Consider the following 10,680-nt stretch of genomic DNA (forward strand, 5'->3'; position numbering starts at 1 on the left):
CGACTACTGCGTTTTGAATGTTTAAACTCCGTAGGGCCTCGTGGTGAACAATTCTAGACAATGGCAAACAATGTGAAAACGTCCGTGGAGAAAAAGAACGAAAGAAAATGCTGTCGTACCTCGGGTCACGTGATCCACATATCTGATATTTGTGCAAAAGGTGTGCGTTTTTAGCTAAAAATCTACTCTACGTAAAATGTCAACCAGAAGGAAGTCATTCCCACGTTACTGTAGACGTCAGAACTGAAGATGGGATTCTTCACCAGTGAATGAGGAGGAAGAGGCAGGTCTTCAATTCAGATGTTGAGTTTGAATATTCAATATGTGATCTCTCCACGAAAATGCGAGATTACAGATTTTCTTGGCCACCACTACAGACTACATGGGGTAGGTGACATTAACAAAAAAAAAAAATTAATATTTTTTGGGTGAAGTTATCCTTTCATCACGCAGTGAAGACACAGTGTATCGATGCAGAACAACAAAGCATTTTTTTGTAACAGCTAATGTAACCCTGAAATGAAAATACTGCATGCGTGTAGGGTGCAAATCCAGCTACAGCGCGGATTGGGTAGTGACATCACACATGCTTGAAGCCAAGCCTGGATTTAAGACACTTAGAGGCCCAATGGTGACGTAGCTCCTTAACAGAGAGACTTGATCATACGTTTAACATTGCAGAATGCGGACACCATGTCATTTAATGGAGTACAGGATTTCCCAGTCTTGCTTTCGGCGCACGGACACTCGCTTATTTGGAGAAAATCGGCATCAGCCTCGTCGCTCTTCTCTGGACTTTCTCTAGCGTGGCTATGTCTTTACGTAGACATAAACTGCACACCATACTCCAGATGAAGCCTCACCAGTGCATTATAAAGCTTGAGCAGAACCTCCTTGGACTTCACAGATCAGGGCGCTATATAATCTCACATTCTTATAGCCGCCTTAATGGCTTCTGAACACTGTGTGGCCGTTGATAATGTTGAGTCCACGACGACTCGTAGCTCCTCCTCATAAGGCATATTTTCGATTTTCAGATCTCCCATTGTTGGTCAAAAAACTCCTTGGTGGTAGGGCCCCGGGGGTGGATGAGATACGCCCGGAGTTCCTCAAGGCTCTGGATGTTGTAGGACTGTCTTGGCTCACACGCCTCTGCAACATCGCATGGACATCAGGGACAGTGCCTCTGGATTGGCAGACCGGGGTGGTGGTCCCCCTCTTTAAGAAGGGGGATCGGAGGGTGTGTTCCAACTACAGAGGGATCACACTCCTCAGCCTCCCTGGAAAAGTCTGTTCAGGGGTCCTGGAGAGGAGGGTCCGTCGGATAGTCGAGCCTCGGATTCAGGAGGAACAGTGTGGTTTTCGTCCTGATCGCGGAACAGTGGACCAGCTCTATACCCTTAGCAGGGTCCTGGAGGGTGCATGGGAGTTTGCCCAACCAGTCTACATGTGTTTTGTGGACTTAGAAAAGGTGTTCGACCGTGTCCCTTGGGGAATCCTGTGGGGGGTACTCCGAGAGTATGGGGTACCGGCCCCCCTGATAAGGGCTGTTCGGTCCCTGTACGATCGGTGCCAGAGCTTGGTCCGCATTGCCGGCAGTAAGTCGAACCCGTTTCCAGTGAGAGTTGGACTCCGCCAGGGCTGCCCTTTGTCACCGATTCTGTTCATATCTTTTATGGACAGAATTTCTAGGCGCAGCCAGGGTGTTGAGAGGGTCCAGTTTGGTGGGCTCAGGATTGGGTCACTGCTTTTTGCAGATGATGTTGTCCTGTTTGCTTCATCAGGCCGTGATCTTCAGCTCTCTCTGGATCGGTTCGCAGCCGAGTGTGAAGCGGCTGGGATGAGAATCAGCACCTCCAAATCCGAGACCATGGTCCTCAGCCGGAAAAGGGTGGAATGCCCTCTCAGGGTTGGTAGCGAGATCCTGCCCCAAGTGGAGGAGTTCAAGTATCTCGGGGTCTTGTTCACGAGTGAGGGAAGAATGGAGCGTGAGATCGACAGGCGGATCGGTGCGGCATCCGCAGTAATGCGGGCATTGCATCGGTCTGTCGTGGTGAAAAAGGAGCTGACCCGCAAGGCGAAGCTCTCAATTTACCAGTCGATCTATGTTCCTACCCTCACCTATGGTCATGAGCTATGGGTAGTGACCGAAAGAACGAGATCACGAATACAAGCGGCTGAAATGAGTTTCCTCCGCAGGGTGTCTGGGCTTTCCCTTAAAGATAGGGTGAGAAGCTCAGTCATCCGGGAGGGGCTCAGAGTAGAGCCGCTGCTCCTCCGCATCGAGAGGAGTCAGATGAGGTGGCTCGGGCATCTGATCAGGATGCCTCCTGGACGCCTCCCTGGTGAGGTGTTCCGGGCACGTCCAACCGGGAGGAGGCCCCGGGGAAGACCCAGGACACGCTGGAGGGACTATGTCTCTCGACTGGCCTGGGAACGCCTTGGGATTCTCCCGGAAGAGCTAGAAGAAGTGGCTGGGGAGAGGGAAGTCTGGGCATCTCTGCTCAAGCTGCTGCCCCCGCGACCCGACCTCGGATAAGCGGGAGACAATGGATGGATGGATGGATGGAGATCTCCCATTGTGTATTCCGATCTAACAGTTTGAGTTCCTACGTGGGATTCCGTGTATTTAATCACTTCTGTCCAAACCTGTACGTTGTTGTCTCAAGCCCCTCTGTAACAATTCTACACATCATTCCGTTGTGGTTATCACGTCATTTTCAACTTACCTTTACTGTTTGATTTACCCTTGTAAACAATCCCACGTGAGATTTCATGACCAGCCTGACTAGGGTAACCGTACAGTTCAATGCTTTTTTATAACAGTGGACTAACCATCATTAGTATTCGCCCGATTATTCTGCGTCGTTTGACTAGCGGACTTTGTTACTTATGATGGTGTATTAAAGGTACGCAGATGCAGTGCTACCAAGTGTTTGTAGCTGGTAGCCAGTGTTCCTCGGAAACAGCTTCTGTAAAATTTTAATTTCCCCTTGGGGCCGATTAATGTCTAATCTAATCTAATCGATTTCTTCTTTTGAAGACCCGAGCGTTTATGTTTTTCAGAAGAAATATCGTGGAATGCTTTGTTGATGTAACTCGGCCAGGTTCTCCTCCTCTCCGTTGGAAAAGCACTAAGTAAGTCTTGAAATGCAGAATCTACTTACATGATCGCACATCTCTGATGAACTCAAACCAGTGGTGTCCTGGAGTGTAAGATCGTATTTTAAAAATACCGACTGCCCATATTAAGTTTTAATTTCCTCAAACAAACCTCAATGAATGCAATTTTTAAGGCAGTTTAACTACAGGGGTAACTCACTTTGAAGGTATTTCTCTTATACGTTCTTCCGGTATTGTACCAGTCATTGATAACTTTAGTCCGTCTGTTTCACTCGGTTTAGAACTTAATGGCAGCAGGGACGGAAAACTGTGTCACAGGATCGAGGGCCATTCCGATTCGTTTATAACTTGGCAACGGAGAACAGCATGGAAGGTGCAAAAAAGGTCAAAGGCTTCGAGTAGAGTCCTTCATCACAAGGACAGCTAGCTAATCAAATTTGTGTAACGTGCGCTATATAAATGTAAAGAATTATTATTATTATAATGTCCGTACGCCATGGAGCCCCCACGTGGAAATTCAACATGGATGACAGCCCGTCAACAAGAAGAAATGAAGGAAGAGCGCACCGACATCCGTGAGTGAGACCATCTCGATTGGACGTCAGACAAATGCTGAATTGAAAGGCGGCCCAGGACAACATCCACCCTTGAACACCAATGCTGGTTTTCGGTAAGTTTTTCTGTGACTGTATCCAGACGTTTTCTAGCTCTTCTACCTTCATTTATACTTTTGTTCCATTTGATTTTTCTTATACTTTAATAAATGCCACATTGATTTTACATTTGTAAAAATTGTCTTTATATCTTGAGTAACTGAAGTGAATATTAGAGCACCTGGTGTGAGGAGATCGCTGCTTTCATGCTGACAGGGTTATCAAGGCTGAGAGGTCACACCTCAATAGAAGAACAAGTGCGGCAGAACTGAAGACCCCTTTAGATGGTAAGTAGATAGATAGATAGATAGATACAGTGCATCCAGAAAGTATTCACAGCACATCACTTTGTCCACCTTTTGTTATGTTACAGCCTTATTCCAAAATGGATTCAATTAATTTTATTCCTCAGAATTCTACACACAACACCCCATAATGACAACGTGAAAAGAGTTTACTTGAGGTTTTTGCAAATTTATTAAAAATAAAAACACTGAGAAATCCCATGTCCATAAGTATTCACAGCCTTTGCTCAATACTTTGTCGATGCCCCTTTGGCAGCAATTCCAGCCTCAAGTCTTGTTGAATATGATGCCACAAGCTTGGCACACCTATCCTTGGCCAGTTTCGCCCATTCCTCTTTGCAGCACCTCTTAAGCTCCATCAGGTTGGATGGGAAGCGTCGGTGCACAGCCATTTTAAGATCTCTCCAGAGATGTTCAATCGGATTCAAGTCTGGGCTCTGGCTGGGCCACTCAAGGACATTCACAGAGTTGTCCTGAAGCCACTCCTTTGATATCTTGGCTGTGTGCTTAGGGTCGTTGTCCTGCTGAAAGATGAACCGTCGCCCCAGTCTGAGGTCAAGAGCGCTCTGGAGCAGGTTTTCATCCAGGATGTCTCTGTACATTGCTGCAGTCATCTTTCCCTTTATCCTGACTAGTCTCCCAGTCCCACAGCATGATGCTACCACCACCATGCTTCACTGTAGGGATGGTATTGGCCTGGTGATGAGCGGTGCCTGGTTTCCTCCAAACGTGACACCTTGCACTTACACCAAAGAGTTCAATCTTTGTCTCATCAGACCAGAGAATTTTCTTTCTCATGGTCTGAGAGTCCTTCAGGTGCCTTTTGGCAAACTCCAGGCGGGCTGCCATGTGCCTTTTACTAAGGAGTGGCTTCCGTCTGGCCACTCTACCATACAGGCCTGATTGGTGGATTGCTGCAGAGATGGTTGTCCTTCTGGAAGGTTCTCCTCTCTCCACAGATGACCTCTGGAGCTCTGACAGAGTGACCATTGAGTTCTTGGTCACCTCCCTGACTAAGGCCCTTCTCCCCTGATCACTCAGTTTAGATGGCCAGCCATCTCTAGGAAGAGTCCTGGTGGTTTCGAACTTCTTCCACTTACGGATGATGGAGGCCACTGTGCTCATTGGGACCTTCAAAGCAGCAGAAATTGTTCTGTAACCTTCCCCAGATTTGTGCCTTGAGACAATCCTGTCTCGGAGGTCTACAGACAATTCCTTTGACTTCATGCTTGGTTTGTGCTCTGACATAAACTGTCAAGTGTGGGACCTTCTATAGACAGGTGTGTGCCTTTCCAAGTCATGTCCAGTCAACTGAATTTACCACAGGTGGACTCCAATGAAGCTGCAGAAACATCTCAAGGATGATCAGGGGAAACAGGATGCACCTGAGCTCAATTTGGAGCTTCATGGCAAAGGCTGTGAATACTTATGGACATGTGATTTCTCAATTTTTTATTTTTAATAAATTTGCAAAAATCTCAAGTAAACTTTTTTCACGTTGTCATTATGGGGTGTTGTGTGTAGAATTCTGAGAGAAAAAATTGAATTTAATCCATTTTGGAATAAGGCTGTAACAGAACAAAATGTGGAAAAAGTGATGCGCTGCAGATAGATATAAAGAATTTGGTATAGTAGGCAGGGGAAATTCCCACACTCCAGCAGCAGCATACTGATATAAACAATATTAAATTAAAGAGTGATAACAATGCAGGTATACAGACAATAACTTTGAATAATGTTAACGTTTACCCCCCCGGGTGGAATTGAAGAGTCACATAGTGTGGTGGAGGAACAATCTCCTCAGTCTGTCAGTGGAGCAGGATGGTGACAGCAGTCTGTCGCTGAAGCTGCTCCTCTGTCTGGAGATGATCCTGTTCAGTGGATGCAGTGGATTCTCCATGATTGACAGGAGTCTGCTCAGCGCCCATCGCTCTGCTACAGATGTCAAACTGTCCAGCCCCGTGCCTACAATAGAGCCTGCCTTCCTCACCAGTTTGTCCAGGCGTGAGGCGTCCCTCTTCTTTATGCTGCCTCCCCAGCACACCACCATGTAGAAGAGGGCGCTTGCCACAACCGTCTGATAGAACAACTGCAGCATCTTATTGCAGATGTTGAAGGACACCAGCCTTCTAAGGAAGTATAGCCAGCTCTGTCCTCTCTTGCACAGACCATCAGTGTTGGCAGTCCAGTCCAGTTTATCATCCAGCTGCACTCCCAGGTATTTCTAGGTCTGCACCCTCTGCACACAGTCACCTCTGATGATCACGGGGTCCATGAGGGGTCTGGTCCTCCTAAAATCCACCACCAGCTCCTTGGTTTTCCTGGTGTTCAGGTGTAGGTGGTTTGAGTCGCACCATTTAACAAAGTCCTTGATTAGGTCCCTATACTCCTCCTCCTGCCCACACCTGATGCAGCCCACCATAGCAGTGTCGTCAGAGAACTTTTGCACGTGGCAGGACTCTGAGTTGTATTGGAAGTCTGATGTATATAGGCTGAATAGGACTGGAGAAAGTACAGTCCCCTATGGCGCTCCTGTGTTGCTGACCACAATGTCAGACCTGCAGTTCCAGAGACGCACATACTGAGGTCTGTCTTTAAGATAGTCCACGATCCATGCCACTAGGTATGAATCTAATCCCATCTCTGTCAGCTTGTCCCTAAGGAGCAGAGGTTGGATTGTGTTGAAGGCGCTAGAGAAGTCCAGAAACATAATTCTTACAGCACCACTGCCTCTGTCCAAGTGAGACAGGGATCGATGTAGCACGTAGATGATGGCATCCTCCACTCCCACCTTCTCCTGGTATGCAAACTGCAGAGATTTGAGGGCGTGGTGGACCTGTGGCCTCAGGTAGTGAAGCAGCAGCCGCTCCATGGTCTTCTTCACATGTGACGTCAGAGCGACAGGCCGGATGTCATTCAGCTCACTAGGACGTGGTACCTGTAGAAGTATATGAATACTACAGGGACACCCATATCTTAGTAGTGGTGACAGGGAGTCCCCATGTGGAGTACTGAGAAGTGACAGGCCTGAGGCGTCGTTCTTGAACCCTATGTGGGATATCACAGAGTGACCGGCCTCACTCTATAATGGTGGGACTAGGATCTGTGAGTTGGGGGAGCCCACTGTATGTGGAATGCCACCAAGTGACTGGCATACGGCCTTCACTCATACATGGTTGGGTAGATAGGATCTCTTGAGTGTGTGTGTTAATCTTGAGGTGCAGAAGTAGACCAAACCAGTAAGTCCAAACCCAGCTCACGATAATACAGACGGTAAGCCACTGGGGTCACATCAGAGCATCTCATACCTCACAAGTAGCGACTGCATGACCATTCGGGACTTTTTCATGATATTTTGTGCCGATTTCACTACGATGACCCCACAAAGTCACATCAGACAGCTGTGTGGTGCCCATCCTTGGCCGCTCAGTCGTAGTACTCGCCAACTCCTCATGACAAAATCAAACGGTCGCTGATTTGTAGGGGCGGCCACTGTGTGTGTAAAAGTCGACAAACAGCGGAGCTTGGAATGAAATCCAATACATGGAATGTGGCGGCAATTAAAGAAGGAAAGCGAGTGTTTTAGATCGCGAAAACGAGACAGAGGCTCGTTGTGTCACGTTTATCATATGACAGAAGAGAAGGGGAAAAAAGAGAGAGCCACAAAGGGGTCGGAGTTCACCGTACCTGGGAAACGCTTGTCGAGCCCCCCCGGGTTCTATCAGCCAACCCCTCACCTGGCTCTCAAAATGAGGTAAGCTTGCGAATCTTTGGAAATATGAAGCTGAAAAAATTTGGGATGGAGTTGTGTGATCCAATTTCTAGATGAATGATCTGACATCCTCAAGGCAACAAGATCCAGCATCTACAGTCGTTAAGTAAGACTTGCCTACTTCAAATTGTGTTGTCCGAGTCCGCGTGGAGCTGGTGAGTACCACATGATTTGTAAGCGACTGTTTCATGAACCACCTGGTGGATCGTCATAGTTGAGGCAACTTGGCATCTTCCTCTACCTCCTGTGTGAGGTAACCAAATCTGCAGTTCATTTGGGGTGCCTACATGTGTCTGTGTGGGATCTGCAAACTGGTGAAGGGTCCCTGAAGAGCAGTGTGAGCATTGATATCTGAACAACTTGAAGCCTCCTCCTCCTCCACTGGCAGTGACCACCTGGTGGTATTAAGGTAAGTGTCTGAACCCTCAGTATTTCATATGGCCTCTACTACTTGTGCCAGGTGATAGCATATACCCGCTCAGAAGCTGGCACTTTACGCTATTCTCAGACCCCCAGAGTGAAGAGGAGTGGAGCTTCAGTGCAGTGCACAGACCACCATAGCACTCTTCAAGTGCAGGTGGCAGTGTCTCGGTGCATCAGGTGGCATGCTGCTGTGCCAGTCAATGAAGGTCTGCGGTATCGTGATTCTGTATGCATGAGGTTCATTAGCATAGTCCATGTGGTTCATGTACACCCTGAAAGTAATCGAGTCTTTCCTATCCATCTGTCTATCCTGCCTACTATACCAGAGTCTATCTATATATACTATATAGTGCCTTTCATATCTATCTATCTATCTATCTATCTATCTATCTATCTATCTATCTATCTATCTAATCCTGCCTACTATACCAGATTCTATCTATATATACTATATAGTGCCTTTCATATCTATCATATAGTGCCTTTCACATCTATCTGTCTATCTAATCCTGCCTACTATACCAGATTCTATCTATCTATATATAGTATATAGTGCCTTTCACAGCTATCTATCTATCTATCTATCTATCTATCTATCTATCTATCTATCTATCTATCTATCTATCTATCTATCTATCTATCTATGTAATCTTGCCTACTATACCAGATTCTATCTATCTATATATACTATATAGTGCCTTTCATATCTATCTATCTATCTATCTATCTATCTATCTATCTATCTATCTATCTATCTATCTATGTAATCTTGCCTACTATACCAGATTCTATCTATCTATATATACTATATAGTGCCTTTCATATCTATCTATCTATCTATCTATCTATCTATCTATCTATCTATCTATCTATCTATCTATCTATCTATCTATCTATCTTAGCTTAGATTTTAGCTGGTGGTGGATTTTAGGAGGCCCAGACCCCTCATAGACCCAGTGATCATCAAAGGTGACTGTGTGCAGATGGTGCAGACCTATAAATATCTGGGAGTGCAGCTGGATGATAAATTAGACTGGACTGCCAATACTGATGCGCTGTGCAAGAAAGGACAAAGCCGGTTATACTTCCTTAGAAGGCTGGCTTCCTTCAACATCTGCAATAAGATGCTGCAGATGTTCTATCAGACAGTTGTGGCGAGCGCCCTCTTCTACGCAGTGGTGTGCTGGGGAGGCAGCATTAAGAGGAAAGACGCCTCACGCCTGGACAAACTGGTGAGGGAGGCAGGCTCTATTGTTGGCATGGAGCTGGACAGTTTAACATCTGTGGCAGAGCGAAGGGCGCTCAGCAGGCTCCTATCAATTATGGAGAATCCACTGCATCCACTAAATAATGTCATCTCCAGACAGAAGAGCAGCTTCAGCGACAGACTGCTGTCACTGTCCTGCTCCACAGACAGATTGAGGAGATCGTTCCTCCCCCAAACTATGCGACTCTTTAATTCCACCAGGGGGGGTAAACGTTAATATTTAACATTATACATAGTTATTGTCTGTTTTTTTCACCTGTATTATTATCATTCTTTAATTTAATATTATTTATTGTATCAGTATGCTGCTGCTGAAGAATGTGAATTTCCCATTGGGATTAATAAAGTATCTATCTATCTATCTATCTATCTATCTATCTATCTATCTATCTATCTATCTATCTATCTATCTATCTATCTATCTATCTATCTCAAATTCGTGCTGCCTCTTTAATCCAAGCTGCTCTTCTCCCTCTCCAGCCCCCAAGTACCCCCATGACAGTCCTGGTAATCGCTGTGAGATTCTCATCCTCTTCACATGTGAAAGTCGCAGCTCGCTGGGCGTTGGTCAGACTGGAAATTTCCAGAAAGAAGTAAACAAATGCACATTGTGTAAGCCAAGGACAGTATCTGCTCGCTTAGTGACGGCCTTGTTGGTACCTCTCAGTGCCACCTGGGCACACGCCCCTCTCAAAAACTATTGGGGTGCTGTTGGTGTCACTAATGATTTGAGTTCACCCCCTGGGGATGCCGATTGTTTGACCAGCTTGCCTCAACACTCTGCCCATATTGCACCCCTTCATTGGTGTGGATGCATGGGCATACCCCAGAATGCTTTGCATGGCTAATCGCTGAGGCTCTCATTTGCATACTGTCTGCGTTAGCATATAGCTGACCCAGCATGCTTTGCTCTAAACATCGCAGCCTTTTATTTGCTCGCATCCACTTTGCAAATGTCGTGTGATGCCGGTGGTCCAGCAGAGCTTCTCTCCGTTTTCTTGAGCCTCTTTTTGAAGCTTACCAAGCAGTACATGTGCCTTCTTTACAATTGTGATTTGCCCCCCCACAGACACACACCACTGCTCGCGGCCCCCTGTAGCACTCGTGTGCATCCCGCCCATCATTAACCTGCCCAGA

Source organism: Erpetoichthys calabaricus, chromosome 12, assembly GCF_900747795.2.
Source record: "Erpetoichthys calabaricus chromosome 12, fErpCal1.3, whole genome shotgun sequence".
Classification (NCBI taxonomy): domain Eukaryota; kingdom Metazoa; phylum Chordata; class Cladistia; order Polypteriformes; family Polypteridae; genus Erpetoichthys; species Erpetoichthys calabaricus.